Source organism: Mobula birostris, chromosome 20, assembly GCF_030028105.1.
Source record: "Mobula birostris isolate sMobBir1 chromosome 20, sMobBir1.hap1, whole genome shotgun sequence".
Lineage (NCBI taxonomy): Eukaryota > Metazoa > Chordata > Chondrichthyes > Myliobatiformes > Myliobatidae > Mobula > Mobula birostris.
This window is the reverse complement of record NC_092389.1, coordinates 44168871-44184801: the sequence shown is the minus strand read 5'-3', so window position 1 is coordinate 44184801 and position 15931 is coordinate 44168871.

The following is a 15931-nucleotide window of genomic DNA, read 5'->3' as shown; positions in this document are numbered from 1 at the left end:
TTATTCCCAGAAACTCTTGCCATTGCGGTTCCACTGTCATCCCTGCTAGGGTATTGTTCCATTGAACTTTGGCCAGCTCCTCCCTCATAACACCATAGTTCCCTTTGGTGAATCATGGGGAGAACATACAAACTTCTTGACAGTGGCAAGAATTGCACCCCAATCGCTGCTACTGTAAAGTATTACATTAAGAGCTACACTACCGTGCCACCCATGGTAGCCGGAGATGAATTTACCTTCGACTGCTGTAAGAATATGAGGTCATTGAACAATCCTTCCTGGCAGTTTCCTTGTCATTATCAATGTACTCACCAGTCCCTGTGTAAAAACCTACCTACAGTACTGTGCAAATGGCTTAGGCACATGTATATAGTGAGGGTGCCTCAGACCTTTGCATAATACTGTAGCACGGAGAGTGAGTTTGTAAATCAGGCGGGAGTAAAAGATGTTGGAAACAGCAAGGGTGAAGTGCCGCAAGAGGGGTGTGAGGCGGCAAAGGAGGAGAGCCAGATTCGAGGGTTCGCGCAGGTGCAGATACACCCAGACCTGATACACCAGGAAAGGTCATTTGATTCCAAACAATTGGTTTATTGATCATTACAGAATGTCTCTCTGGTGCTTCCCACTCCCTCCCTTCTCCCTTCCCCTTTTCCCAACCATGATTCCCCTCTCCCTGCCCCCTTCCCACTCTCAGTCCACAGTAGAGACCCATATCAGAATTAGGTATATTATCACTGACATATGTCATGAAATTTGTTTTTTTGGCAGCAGTGCAGTGCAATACATAAAATTACTACAGTGCTATGCAAAAGTCTTAGGCACCCTTGGTATATCTATGTGTGCCTAAGACTTTTGCATAGTACTGTACCTCTAACATCCCCTTTTCTCACAGAATCTGTGAGAAAATAGGTTGGAGGTGACATCCCTCCATACACAATATCTTTAATTAGGAAGAGAAAGATCATGGAAGCTGTAACTGATCAACAAAGAAGCTTTGGAGAAACTGAGATCTCATTGAAACCATTGTCGAGTGCATAGAATGTATAATAAAGAACATAGAACAGTACAGTACAGGAACAGGCCCAACAGCCCACAATGTTGAGCTGAACCAATTAAATTAGTGATCATTAGTGACCAACTAAACTAATCTCTTCTGCCTACACAATGTCTATATCCTTCCATTTTCTTCACATTCATGTGCCTGTCTAAACATCTCTAATATTTCTGCCACCACCACCACTCCAGGCAGTGCATTCCAGGTACCCACTAATCTCTGAATAAAAAAATTGCTCCTCCATCCCCTTTGAAATATCCCCCTCTCACCTTAAATGCATGCTATCAGGTATTAGATATTGCAACCCTTGGAAAAAGATTATATCTGCCAATCCATCTATGCCTCTCATAATCTTATAAACATCTGCCCTCAGCCTTTACCACTCCAGAGAAAACAACCCATGTTTGTCCAACCTCTCATTATAGCACATGCCCTCTAAACCAGGCAACATCTTGAAAAATCCCTTCTACGCCCTCTCTATAGCCTCAGCATCCTTCCTGTAACGGGGTGATGAGAACTGTGTGCATCCCAGCTAGAATTTTATAGAGCTGCAACATACTGTAGCTGTGGAGAGTTCAGGCAGGAAGCAAGCCATACTGAGGTTACAGACTTCTACAAAGGTATCGCCTTGTAGGGTTGCTAAACAACTGGAGCTGCTGCAAGGAAAACAGACGGTGAACAGTAGGCAAGCTGTACATTCAGCAGTAGTAAGTCAAATATCCAACAGCCAAGAAATATAAATCAAAGCATGTCACAACTGTACCAAAATGGAAAGCAGAAGTGAGGATGAATCAACAGGGGACCACACAGACAGCTCAGTTACAGGAGACAGTTGATAAGGAGAAATTGAGCAAAGTAGGCAGCACTAAAGCAGCTGGGAATGAGAGCAGAGGATGGGAGGATCAGTGTGATAACATTGCAAAGGCAATGTCAGCATTCATTTCATAGCATATGAAATAAAAGATGTAATACTTTATAAGGCATTGGTCAAACTGCACTTGGAATACTGTGAGCAGCTTTCGGCCACATATCAAATAACAGATGTGCTGCCATTGCAGAGGATCCAGAGGAGGTTCACAAGAATGATTCTGTGAATGAAAAGGTTCGCGTACGAGAAATAGTTGATGGCTTTGGGCCTGTAGTCACTGGAATTTAGAAGGATGAGGAGAGATCTCATAAAAATCTATTGAATATTGAATGGTCGACATAGAGTGGATGAGGAGAGGATGTTTTCAATAGAGGGGGAGTCTAGGACCAAAGGATACAACCTCAGAATACAAGGATGTCCTTTTATATAAAAGGTAAGAAGGAATTTCTTTAGCCAGAGGGTGCTGAATCTGTGGAATTCATTACCACAGACGGCTGTGGAGGCCAAGTCATTGGGTATATTTAAAGCAGAGGTTGATACGTCTTGATTAGTAAGGGTGTCAAAGGTTCCTGGGAGAAGACAGGAGAATGGGGTTGAGAAGGATAATAAATCAGCCATGAATGAATTGTGAAGCAGACCCAAATCACCTAATTCTGTTCCAATATCTTATGGTTCAACAGCAGCACTATCTCATCTGCCTCAGAAAATGAGGGACAGAGATGATAAAGAGCTCAGAAAATTAAAGACAGCAAAGCCAAGAGGTAACACTTGCTGAAGGATGAAGGCCAAATACAACAGGAAGAGCGAGAAGCTAGAAGGGTTGATTCAGACAAATAGAAGTGAACTTTATTTACCACATAAAGCAAGGTCATATTTAACTGAAGTATCCTGATAGTAAGGCTATCAGTCTCTTTAGTATTGAGTAGCATTTAGAAATACAAGAGCCTTTCCTTTAGATTGTTCTTGGTCATATCAATCGGTCTAACAATAAAATTTCACATCACAATCCGTTCAAACCTAGCAGCTGACTGCAGCAGAATATCCTCTGAAAAGTCTATACAAACCCACAAGTGATAAATAATTCTTTTAGGTAAGACCAGAGCAGGCTGCTTCCTGATGTTCTGACCTGAACTCCTCTGTATGTCCCACACTGTGTTTTAGTTCTGTGTTTCTGACCAACAATTGCTGACAGTACAAAGATACATGTTTTGTGAATGTTTTTATGTGTGAATTTACTAAACCAAGATACAATCAAAGTTTTAAGTTGAGTTTATTGTCATATATACAGTACAAATTCATGTATGTACAGGTGCAATGAAAAACTCTCAACACCCCCACCCCATTGAGTGAAGAAGTTTCCTCTCATGTTCCCCTTAAACATTTCACCATTCATTCTTAACCCATCACATCTAATTGTAGTCCCACCCAATCTCAGTAGAAAAAGCCTACTTGCATTTATCCTATCTAGACACCACATAATTTTGTATGCCTCTATCAAGTCTCCCTTCAATCTTCTATATTCTAGAGAATAAAGTCCTAACCTATTCAACCTTTTCCTACAGCTCAGGTCCTCAAGCCCTGGCAACATCCTTGTAAATTTTCTCTGTGCTCTTTCAAACTTATTTACATCTTTCCTGTAGGTAATTGACCAAAACTGCACCCACTACTCCAAATTAGGCCTCACCAACGTCTTATACAAATTCAACAAAACGTCCCAAATTCTGTACTCAGTACATGGATTTATGAAGGTCAATGTGCCAACATCTTTCTTTACACCACTGTTAAGGAATTATTGATCTGTATTCCCAGACTCCTCTGTTCTACCGTGCTCCTCAATGCCATACTGCTCACCATGTAAGACCTACCCTGATTGGTCATTCCAAAATGCAGCATCTCACACTTACCTGCATTAAATTCCATCTGCCATTTTCCCAGCTTTTCTAGATCCCACTACAAGCTTTGATAGTCTTCCTTGCTATCCACTGCACCCCCTATCTTGGTGTCAACTGCAAATTTGCCAACCCAGTTGACCACATTTCAACTTTAAAAGCAGTTTGGTTAGGCACATGGACAGTAGGGATTTGGAGGGCTATGGTCTCAGTGCAGGTCGATGGGAGTGGGTAGTTTAAATAGTTTTAGCATGGACTAGATGGACCTGGGCCTGTTTCTATGCTGTACTTCTCTATGACTCTATAACTCTATGACATTATCGTCCAGATTGTTGATGGCAAACAACAATCGTCTCAAGTTCTTAATATTTATTGCATATTTATTTATTGTTTTTATTTTGTATTTGCACATTGCTTTATTGTCAGCCCTGTTGGGTGTGGTTTTTCATTGATCCTATTGTGTTTCTTGGATTTACTGTGTATGCCCACAAGAAAACAAATTTCAGGGTTGTGTATGGTGGCATGTATGTACTTCGACAATAAATTTATTTAGAAATTTGAACCTTCTACCCTCCAACTCCTACACCCCGAGGTAAGTCTTAGGTTGTGGAATCAGATCAGAGTTGAGGTGAATGAAGTTATTCAAATCAGTTCAGGAGCCTGATGGTTGTAGGGTAATAACTAATTTGTACTACGGCCTGATAAGGAATCACCAATGCCTAGGAACAGAAAAGTGTACAGAAAGTGGTGGATAACAGCCTAGTCTAGCAGAGGCTGCATCCAAGAAGGCACCATCCATCATCAAGGATCCCCACTGTCCAAGCCATGCTCCCTTCTCACTACTTCCATTGGGCAGGATGTACAGGAAGGAGCCTTAAGTACCACATTGCCCATTTCAGGAACAGTTTTTACCCTTCAACCATCAGGGTAATAACTTCATGCACCTCAACTCTGAACTGTTTTCACAACCTACAGGATCACTTTCAAGGACTCCACAATTCATGCTCCTAGTATACAGTGGTGCTAGAAAGTTTGTGAACCCTGTAGAATTTTCTCTATTTCTGCATGAATATGACCTAAAATCTGATCAGATCTTCACATACGTCCTAAAACTTTATCTAGAGAACTCAATTAAATAAATAACACAAAACATTATACTTGTTCATTTATCTATTGAGAAAAATGGTCCAACATTACATGCATTTGTTGGAAAAAGTATGTGAACCTCTGGGGTAATGCTATTTGGAGTCAGGTGTTCCAATCAATGAGGTGCGATTGGAAGTGTGGGTTGTAGAGGTGCCCTGTCCTATAAAAAAAAGACACACAAAGTCAAGTTACTGACAGAGCCTGGTCTTCTCAAGGAAGATCCATTTATATGCACCATGTCGCAATGAAAACAACTTTCAGAGGATCTTAGAAGATGAATTGTAGAGATGCATGAAGCTGGAAAAGGCTACAAAAGCATTTCTAAAGACCTGAGTGTTCATCACACCACGGTAAGAGAAATTGTCTAAAAATGGAGGAAACTCAGTACTGTTGCTACTCTCCCTAGGAGAGGGCATCCTGCAAAGATCACACCAAGAGCACAACATGCAATGCTGAAGGAGGTGAAAAAGAACCCAAGAGTAACAACAAGAGACCTGCAGAAATCTCTAGAGCTTGTGTCCACTATAAGAAAAACACTGAACAAGAATGGTGTTCACGGAAAGACATCACAGAGGAAACTACTGCTCTCCAAAAAAAAAAACTGTTGCATATCTCAAGTTTGTAAAACAGCACCTGAATGTTCTACAATGCTTCTGGGACAACGTTCCGTGGACAGATGAGACAGAAATTGAACAATGTGGCCAAAATGCACATTGCTATGTTTGGGGGAAAGGGGACACTGCACACCAACACCAAAATCTCATCCTAATTGTGAAGCATGGTGGAAGGAGCAACATGGTTTTGGGGTGCTTTGTTGTCTCAGGGCCTGGACAGCTTGCAATTGTTGAAGGAACATTGATTTCAAAATTGTATCAAGACATTTTACAGAAGAATATCAGGGTAGCAGTCCATCACCTGAAGCTTAATAGAAGTTGTACAATGCAACAAGACAATGATCCAAAAGTCAAGAGTAAATCAACAACAAAATGGTTTAAATAGAAGAAAATTCATGTTTTGGAACAGCCGAGTCAAAGTCCTGAACTTAATCCGTTGTGGAAGGACCTGAAGCAAGCTGTTCAGGGAAGGAGGCCCACCAACATCCCAGAGTTTTTTAAGGGTGAATGGCCAAAACTTCTCCAAGCTGATGTGCAGGACTGATCAAAAGTTACCGGAAACATCTGGTTGAAGCTATTGTTGTACAACGGGGTCACACCAGTTACTGAAAGCAAAGGTTCACATACATTTTCCAACAAATACATGTAATATTGGATAATTTTTCTCAATAAATAAATGAACAAGCATAATGTTTTTAGTGTTATTTATTTAATTGGGTTCTCTTTATCTAGTTTTAGGACGCATGTGAAGATCTGATCACATTTTAGGTCATATTTATGCAAAAATAGAGAAAATTCTACAGGGTTCACAAACTTTCTAGCACCACTGTACATGAAAATCAATGGATTCCTGTCACCTGTAAGTTGAAGACCCCACCAAAATCAAAGTAAAATAAATGTACCATCAAAGTATGTATATGTCAGCACATGCTAGCAGGCATTTAAAAGGAAATAAAGAAATACAATAGAATATATTTGAAAACTATACATAAACAAAGACGAACAACAAGCCAATGTGTAAAAGAAGACATGGTGCAAATACAGAACTGTGCAAATGTTTTAGGCACATACTGCGAGGGTGCCTAAGACTTTTGCACAGTACTGTAAATAACTAAATGAGTAATACTGAGAGCATGTGCTAGAGCCTTGAAAGGAGGGTGTCCTTGATGATGGTTGCTGCCTTCTTGTGGCACTCTGTGTAAAAAAAAGCTGCCTCAGATGGATTGTGGTGTGGGGAGGAAGTGGAAGGTGAAGGTTGGAGACAGCTGCTGGAGGAGGCTAAGCAGGAACACAAAGAGCCTCCTGTGCTGGAGATTCTGAGGTTGGAACTAGATGTTGAGGGGAGGAGGAAATCTGCCTGTGAAGTGGGTGGATGGTACCTGGATATTTCTTCCAAAATCTTTTCTCTCTATGTACAATATTGTGCAAAAAGCTTAGGCACATATATGTATAGCTAGGGTGCCTCAGATTTTTGCCCAGTACTGTACCTATCCAAATATCTTTCAAATGTTGTTATTGCACCTGCCTCAATACCTTTAACTGTATTCAGTGACTTAGCCTCCAGAGCATTCTGTGGTACAGAATTTGACATTCACCTTCCTCTGAGTGAAGGAATTTATTCTCATCTGCCTAAAGACACACATTCAATAATTCAGGAACAGCTTCTTCCCCTCTGCCATCCAATTTCTGAATGGACATTGAACCCATCAACACTACCTCACTACTCTTTTATTTATATTTATTTATTGTGCTACTTATTTAATTTAATGATTTAATACATATATATTCATACATAATTCACAGTTTTTTTCTCTTTTATTAAGTATTGCATTGTACTACTGCTGCAAAGTTAACAAATTTCACAACAATACAGAAGCCTTCAATTGTAGAATTGTTAGAAACAGACTCAAATTAAAGTATTAGGGTTAATATCATTTGGCAGGCCCAGGGTGAAATTTTACATCTCACAATGCCCTCCATTGGTTGGGGTCTACCATGGGTATTGCATCCTAGCTGTCTAAGTGATTCACAAGCCAGGGCAGAAAGAACATGGAGAACAAGCTGTTTCCCATGTAGCAGGCTCCCCCTCTCCATGCAGCTAAGGAACCCAAAGGAATGGCAGAATCCAATACAGTTTTATACCCACCAGTGGTGTCGCAGGTGTTGCCAGTCAGTGTTGAACTCGACATAGGACTGCCTTAGGGACTCCAGCTCCGGATTTCTCCCTTAGGGTTTATCCTGAAGTCTTCCTGCCTTCCTCAAGAGTGGGTATAGCTGCAAGGCAGCAGATTTTTGAGCTTAGAGCTTTCCTCCTCCTAGGTGAGCTGCCAACCATGGTTGACGAGCCCCATCTGCCCAGAGTGACTGGTTTTAAGGCGCCAGTAACCTGCCTTTACTCCTTTTCCCGTCATTAGAAACGGTTCCACCAGGCTTAGTAGCTAAGCCACATGTGAAGATTGGAAGCTGGATTTATATGTCAGAGACTATTTCAGGTGCATGCTCTTGGGAGTATTTAATAGATAGTGGGAGCTTATCCCCACTACCACCCCTGGTAATGACAACATAAGGGAACCTATAAACCTTTAGCTAATGCCTCTTTTAAAAAACAGACTTTAAATTGACCTTAAATAGTGAAAAATAAGTATTGTGTAAACTTGCTAAGTTATCGGCCAGGTAATGAGATAATCATTGCATTATTCTTGTATGTATCTAAGAACAACTGTTTAAGCAGAATAAGCGATTGGTATTCAAGAGAACCTATTTACCATGTCTATGGCCCATTTGTTGAGAGTTTAAATGGATTCATTTCAACATCAGATGAACTCAAATGTAGGGAGAATAATTTTTTTTATATTAAAGGCTGCAGTTTGCTAACATTCAATTCCAATATGCATCTGTGCCAGAGAAGATTTTCCCTGAACAAGTTCATGGAGCTGAGAGGCACTGTAACTGAAATGCTCCTGCTCTGTTGACAGGCAGCAGGAATTTTCTTTTATATAATATAAATATAATTTTGAAATCAATGTTAATATAATTGTGTAATACTCTGTAATTATGTGTTAATGAATATAATCTATAAATATTCTAAATAATAAACGTACTACAACTTTTACTTTGAACCATTTTAGGCTTCAATGTATTTACATTGTCAGTATTTCAAGTTACACCACTGTTACAAATTGTAACAATAAAGACAGAATGGAAGTCAATAGCTCTTTTTTAATAAACCAGCTGAATGCCGACTCCACCTAGTCAAAGCTTTTAATTTTTTTTCATTGTGCCTGCCAGTTGTTTTGACTACCTGACATCATTTACTGGTGTTGTAAATTGTGGTTTGCATTTGTTTGATATGCATATTACTAAAATAACCATTTAAAGTGTCACACAGTTTTCAGGCCACATAAAAATTTCATGCTCAGATGCACAGCTGTAAAAAAACTAGAGGGAACATTGTTGAGTAGCATTACTTAAATTGCAGTCATTAGAATTGTCCAAGTCCAGATCAGGTGACTCAACTTATTGCTGCTTTGCTGCATTTATACTTCTGATCCAAGTTTCATTCTAGTAAAAATTGAGCCACAATCTAGCCGTTAAGATTCTTTTATTAAAAAGGAATTTACTCTGGTGGCAGAAGAATGCAGGAAGGCAACGCAGTGTGAGAAAGAGCTGTGAGTGATAGTTAGTGAGAGGTAACTTGATAGAGGTGTACAAGATGATAAGAGGCAAAAATCGAGTGGACAGCCAGAGACTTCTTCCTACGCTTGAAATTACTAACACGAGGGATCAAAACTTCGATGTATTTGGAGGAAAGTATGGGGGAGACGGGTTCAGAGATAGTTATTTTATGGAGGGAGTAGTGGGTGAGTGGAATGTGCTGCTAGGGGTGGTGGTAGAGGCAGTGAAAACAAGCACCAAATGTAAATGGAGCTGCGTGCAGAAAAAGTGCAAGGAAAACTCCAAAAATACAGGAAAGTAAATAACAGAAATCTGATTAAGGATGTGGGAACCTGACAGGACATGCTCTTATATTGGAATAACATCATCCAAGTATTCTGGAGCAACTGGAAGAACTAGCATTGCAAGTGACGTTTATGAAATACAATTATTTTATTTTAAATTTTTTCATATTTTAATTGAAAATTCAGTTTTTCATTACTGCTAATGTTCATCTATTGAGAAGCTGTTGTTTTAGCATTTTCTAATTGATTTTGTGTACATCATGGATGAGATCAAAAGTGGAATTTCCCTCAGTTACAATCTGTAAGTTTAACTCATTATCAGTTGCCATTAAAAGTTTACACAGGCAGTTTAAGATTAATAATTACCTCAAGGATGCATGCTCTGCCCACTGTTCTACGCTCTTTCCACCCACGACTGTGTGGGCACTACTTATTTAATCATTACTGATTTTCGCACTACTTATTGAATTTAAATTTTATGAATATATTTCTTATTATAATTTATAGTCTTTTATTATTATATATTGCATTGTACAACTGCTGCAAAACAACAAATTTCATAACATATGCCAGTGATATTAAACCTGATTCTGATAAAGAAATATAGAAATCACTTTTATGTAAGAAGATATTTTGGGTCATGAAGAATGTTTGTTTCCTGAAGCCATTCAAATAGGTCTCAAGCTGCTAAAGGAAACTTTTTAATGGCCAGTGAGGGACTCAGAGTGGATGAGTGCCAGTCTCAACACTAGACAGGAGTAAGCAGGGACTCTGAGTGGATGTATGCCAGTCTCAACACTAAACAGAAGTTAGCAAACAGAAAGACAGCCAGCAACTGTAAGGCAAACCTCTCTCTGCATTTAACCAAGGATCATCAGTAATTAATTGATCCTTGAACTTCTGTCTTTAATGTTACTTCATGGATCCTCTCTGCTCTCTCCACTGCCAGTCAGGCTACACAAGGTGTCTTCAGCCCCCCCTAAATATGACTAGAAGGGAGTTCCTGCCATTTGGCTATTACTGAGCCACAGTTGCCCTGGAACACCCCCATCTCTGGAATATGCAGGTTCTCGTGTCTCCACCCTCTGGGTCTCGGATTACTCGCAGCGCACTCCTTAATTTTTATTCTTCTTGTGAATGTTGTGTCTCTAATGCTATGTGCCTGTGACTTTGCTGCAAGTGAGTTTTTCATTGCACCTGTGCATGCCTGTACTTATGCATATGGCGTAGAACAGAACAGTACAGCACAGTGAAGAATCAGAATCAGGTTTAACAGCACCAGCATATGTCATGAGGTTTGTTGATTTTACAGCACATTGCAACACATAATAATAAAAATTATTAATTACGGTAAGGATATGTATTAAATAGTTAAATTAAATAACTAGTGCAAAAAAAGTAGTGAGATAGTGTTCATGGGTTCAATGTCTGTTCAGAAATCTGAGGCAGAGGGAAAGAAGCTGTTCCTGAATCGCTGTGTGTGTATCTTCGGGCTCCTGTACCTCCTCCCTGATGGTAGCAATGAGAAGAGGGCATGTCCTGGTTGATGGGGGTCCTTCATGATGGATGCCGCCTTTTTGAGGCACCACTCCTTGAAGTTGTCCTGGAACTACTAGTGCCCATGATGGAGCTAAATGAGTTTACAGCTTTCTGCAGCCTCTTTCAATCCTGTGCAGTAGCCCCCTCCCCCTTACCAGATGGTGATGCAACCAGTTAGAATGCATGGTACACCTGTATAAATCTGCATGTGTCTTTGGTGACATACCAAATCTCCTAATGAAATGTAGCCACTGTTCTTTCTTTGTAACTGCATCGATATGTATATATCCTCAGAGATAATGACAACCTTTGGCCTATGATGTTGTGCCCACCTTTTAACTTACTCCAGGATCAGTCTAACACTTATGTCCCACATGGCCCTCTATTTTTATTTATCTTTCCTTTAATAGACTTGACTTTGACTGTAACTAAGTACATGCTATGCCAATGGTGACAATGCAAAGTTGGTCCAAGAAGAATCTTGCTGTTAAGATCAGCAGGGCAGAATCAGCTTTATTATCATTAACAGATGTCATAAAGTTTGTTTTGTGGCAGCAGTACAGTGCAAGACATCAAAATTACAATAAGTTATTGTATATGTAAATACATATGTACATAGATATATACTGTACATAATACAAAAGAGAAATAGGAGGTGGAGTTCATGGGTTCATGAACTGTTCAGAAATCTGATGACAGAGTTGAAGAAGCTGTTCCTGAAACATTGAGTGTGGGTCTTCATGCTCCTGTATCCTCCTCCCGATGGCAGCAATGAGAAGAGGGCAAGAACCAGTGAATTCTAGACCCAAAGCCTTTTCCTGTGCCTCTTTATTCATGCAAAACTTTGGGCTTCAGTTTTGTCAACCTATAGATGCACTTTCAAGGACACTTCACCTTAGGGTCTCGATATTACTTGGTTATTTATTTATTATTTTATTATTATTTCTTTTTTTTTGTTTTCTTTTTGTGCCTGCACAGTTTGTTGTTTTATTTTTGCACATCCGCCCTGTTGGGCGCAATCTTTCATTGATTCTGTTGTGTTTGTTGTATTTACTGCGAATGCCTGTGAGAAAATGAACCTTAGGGTTGCATATGTACTTTGATAATAAATTTACTTTGAACGTTGAACTTTCTAATGTATTTTTACATGTTACTTTCTGAAACAGTAAAAGCTATTAATTTTTTTCTTTGCATTTTGCTTCTAAGAAGAGGAAACAGAGGGATAATCTAGCAGTTGCATGCAATATTCATCGACCAATAACGCTGGCAAGGAAATAAAGCCAATGACAGCTTTAATTGCAAGGGAACTAAAATGAATCACGTACTTTATCTTGCCACAGTCTATCCAAGTTATTCAAGAGCAAAGGAGTAAGTGTTTTGTCTAATAAATTCTGGATAATACCTAGAAACAAATATAATTGCCAGAATTCACATGGTTAGTACAGTAATGGTCACAGAGGGGATAATGCTGCTTTCATTATTTATTACTTGTTTCATAGAAAAGAACTCCAGTTCCCTGAGTCACAGTCCAATTGCTGAAAGGCAGATTGGGAGAATGAATTAACTTGTACCATACTTATGTAGGATATTTATTTCTTGTTATTTATTTAGAGATACAGCATGGAATGGGCTCTTCAAGTTGCACTACTCAGCATCCCACCAATTTAACTCTAACCTAATCTCAGGATAATTTACAATGAGCAATTCACCTACTAACTAGTACATCTTTGGACTCTGGGAGGAAACCAATGTGCTCACAGGAGGGATGCACAAACTCCTTACAGGCAGTTTTGGGAATTGAACCCTGGTCGCTGGCACTGTGGAGTGTTGCGCTAACCACTATGCTACCATGCCACCCCAGTTCAATAGGTTTCAATAGGATCCAACCACGCACCCCACCCCACCATTTTTCTAAAGTCCAGCGAGTACAGGCCCAGAGCCTTGAAATATTCCTCATATGTTAACCCTTACATCTTTGGAGTGTGGAGGAAACCAGAGGTCCCGGAGGAAACCCATGTGCTCACAAGTAGGATGTAAAAAAACTCCTTACAGAGGACGCTAGGATTGAACTCGGAACTCCCACTACTATATTAGCCAAATACACAACTGAACTAAGTGGTTTGCAGCTACTGTGTTCTATGCAAGCCAGGCTAAATTGCAGGGGCCTTAGCAGAGATACTTAAAACATCCTTAGCCACTTGTGAGGTGCCAGAGGATTGGAGGATAGATAATGTTGTTCCGTTATTTAAGAAAGGCTCTAAGAATAAGTCTGGAAATTATAGGCCTGTGAGCCACATATCAATTGTGGGAAAGTTATTGGAAGGCATTCTAATGGATTTGATATACAACTATTTGCGTAGACAGGGACTGATTAGGGATAGTCAACATAGCTTTATGTGTGGTAAGTCGTGTCCAACCATCGTTTTTCAAGGAAGTTACCAGGAAAGTTGAGAAGGCAAGGCAATGGATGTTGTCTACATAGACTTTAGCAAGGCCTTTGACAAGGTCTTACATGGAAGGTTTGTCAAGAAGGTTCAATCGCTTGGCATTCAAAATGAGGTAGTAAATTCGATTAGACATTGACCGTGTGGGAGAAACCAGAGAGTGGTTATAGATGGCTGTTTCTCAGACTGGAGCCAGTGACTAGTGGAAAGCAAGCAGGAGCCCCTGTACCTTCTCTCTGATGGCAGCAGCAAGAAGAGAGCACGACCTGGGTGGTGGGAGTCTTTGACGATGAATGTTGCTTCCCTGCATATAGATGCTTTCAGTGGTGGGGAGAGCTTTACCCGTGATGGACCAGACCATTTGAAGGCTTGTCCGTACATTGGTGTTCCCATAACAGGCCGTGATGCAAACAATCAATATACTCTCCACGACACATCTGTGTAAGTTTGTCAAGGTTTTAGATGGCATGCTGGATCTTTGCAAATTTTTAAGGAAGTAGAGGCACTGCTGTGTTTTCTTCATATTGGCGCTGGCGTAAACCTTTTAATCAGAGCGGCGATCGAGATTTGAAGGCAGAGTTTCGCGGCATTTTTTCTGAGTTGCGGAGCGACCAATCAGTAAGCGTCAGTGCGTAAAAAGCGCTACCTTTCAGTCAGGTCCGCGTTCAGGATTTAAAAAGCAGAGTTTCGAGCCAGTATTTTTCCCCCCTGAGTTGTACAGTCAACGTCGGGAGTGCATAAAAATCAGGCCGGCGATCAAAACTTTAAAAGCAGAGCTTCGCGCCGTTTTTCTGGGTCGAGGAGCGACCAATCAGCAAGCGAGAGTCATTAGCAAGGGCCAATTAAAAAGCACACGTGCAAGCGGCGCAGATATTCCTTTTGAGTATGCTAGCGTTTATGGCTTATCGGTCTTGGATGAGGTAAATTGTCTTGTAAATTACTCTCGCTGTCCTTATTTGTTCGTTCTCCATTTGTTAGGGCATAGTAGATTAGTGAGGTTTCGTTGGCTCCAGGGGCTTTGTTTTGTACTATGTGTGGGATGCGGGAAGTCTGAGGATCCTGAGAGAACGTGTTAAAGAACTGGAGCTGCACCTCGATGACCTTCAATTTATACGGGAGAATAAAGAGGTGATAGTCAGGAGTTACAGAAAGATAGTTATCCCTAGATTGCAGGAGACAGGTAACTGGGTGACTGTCAGGAGCAAGGGGAAAATGCACAGTCAGTGCAGAGTACACCTGTGGCCGTTCCCCACAATAATAAGTATACACCTTTAAATACTATTGTGGGAATGATCTATCCGTGGGGGAGCCATAGTGACTGGTCTCTGGTGCTGAGGATCAGAAAACCAGAGAGGTGAAGATGACTGTAGTGTTGATAGGAAATTCCTTGTTCAGAGGAATAGAGACGAGGTTCTGTGGGTGTGATAGAGACACCTGCATGGTATGTTGCCTCCTTGGTGCCAGGATCAGGGATGATTTAGATCAGTTCCATAGCATTCTCAAGGGTGAGAGTGAGCAGTCTGAAGTCTTCATACATATTGACACCAATAACATGGGTAGACCAAGTGAGGAAGTCCTGAAGAGAGATATTAGGGAGCTAGGTCAAAAGCTGAGAAACAGGATTTCTGGGGTAGTCATCTCTGGATTGCTGCCTGTGCCATATGCCAGCAAGGGTAAGAATAGAATGATCTGGAAGATGAAGAACTGGTACAGGGGTTTAGATTTATGGATCGTTGGGATCTCTTCCAGGGAAGTAATGACCTGAGCAAAATGGATGGCTTACACCTGAATCTAAGGGGTCCAATATCCTTGTGGGCAGGTTAACTAGAGTTGTTCGGGAGGGTTTGAACTAATTTGGCAGGGGGTTGGGAACTGGAGTCATAGTGCTGAAGATGAGGTAGTTGGTTTACAAACAGAGGCAATGTAATATTGAGGCGTGCCTCAAGGCCGTGTGCCGAGCCCTCTTCTGTACTCCCTTTTCACCTAGGATTGCGTTCCTGTACATGGTTCTAACTCCATAATCAAGTTCACAGATGACACGATGGTGGTTGGCCTGATCAGAGGGGATGATGAGGCAGCCTACAGGGATGAGGTCCAGCACCTGGCCGTGTGGTGTGCTGACAACAACCTGGCCCTTAACACCCAGAAGACCAAGGAGATCATTGTGGACTTCAGGCATGCTAGGAGTCACACTCACGTCCCCACCTACATCAATGGAGCTGTAGTGGAGCTTGTATCAAGCTTCAAATTCCTTGGTGTCCACATTTCTGAGGATCTCACTTGTTCCCTGAACTCTTCCATCCTGATCAAAAAAAGTGCAATAGTGCCTTTATTTCCTGTGGAGCATCAAGAAAGCTCACCTCTGTCCCAGGATACTGCTGGACTTTTACCGCTGTACCATTGAGAGCATACTCACCA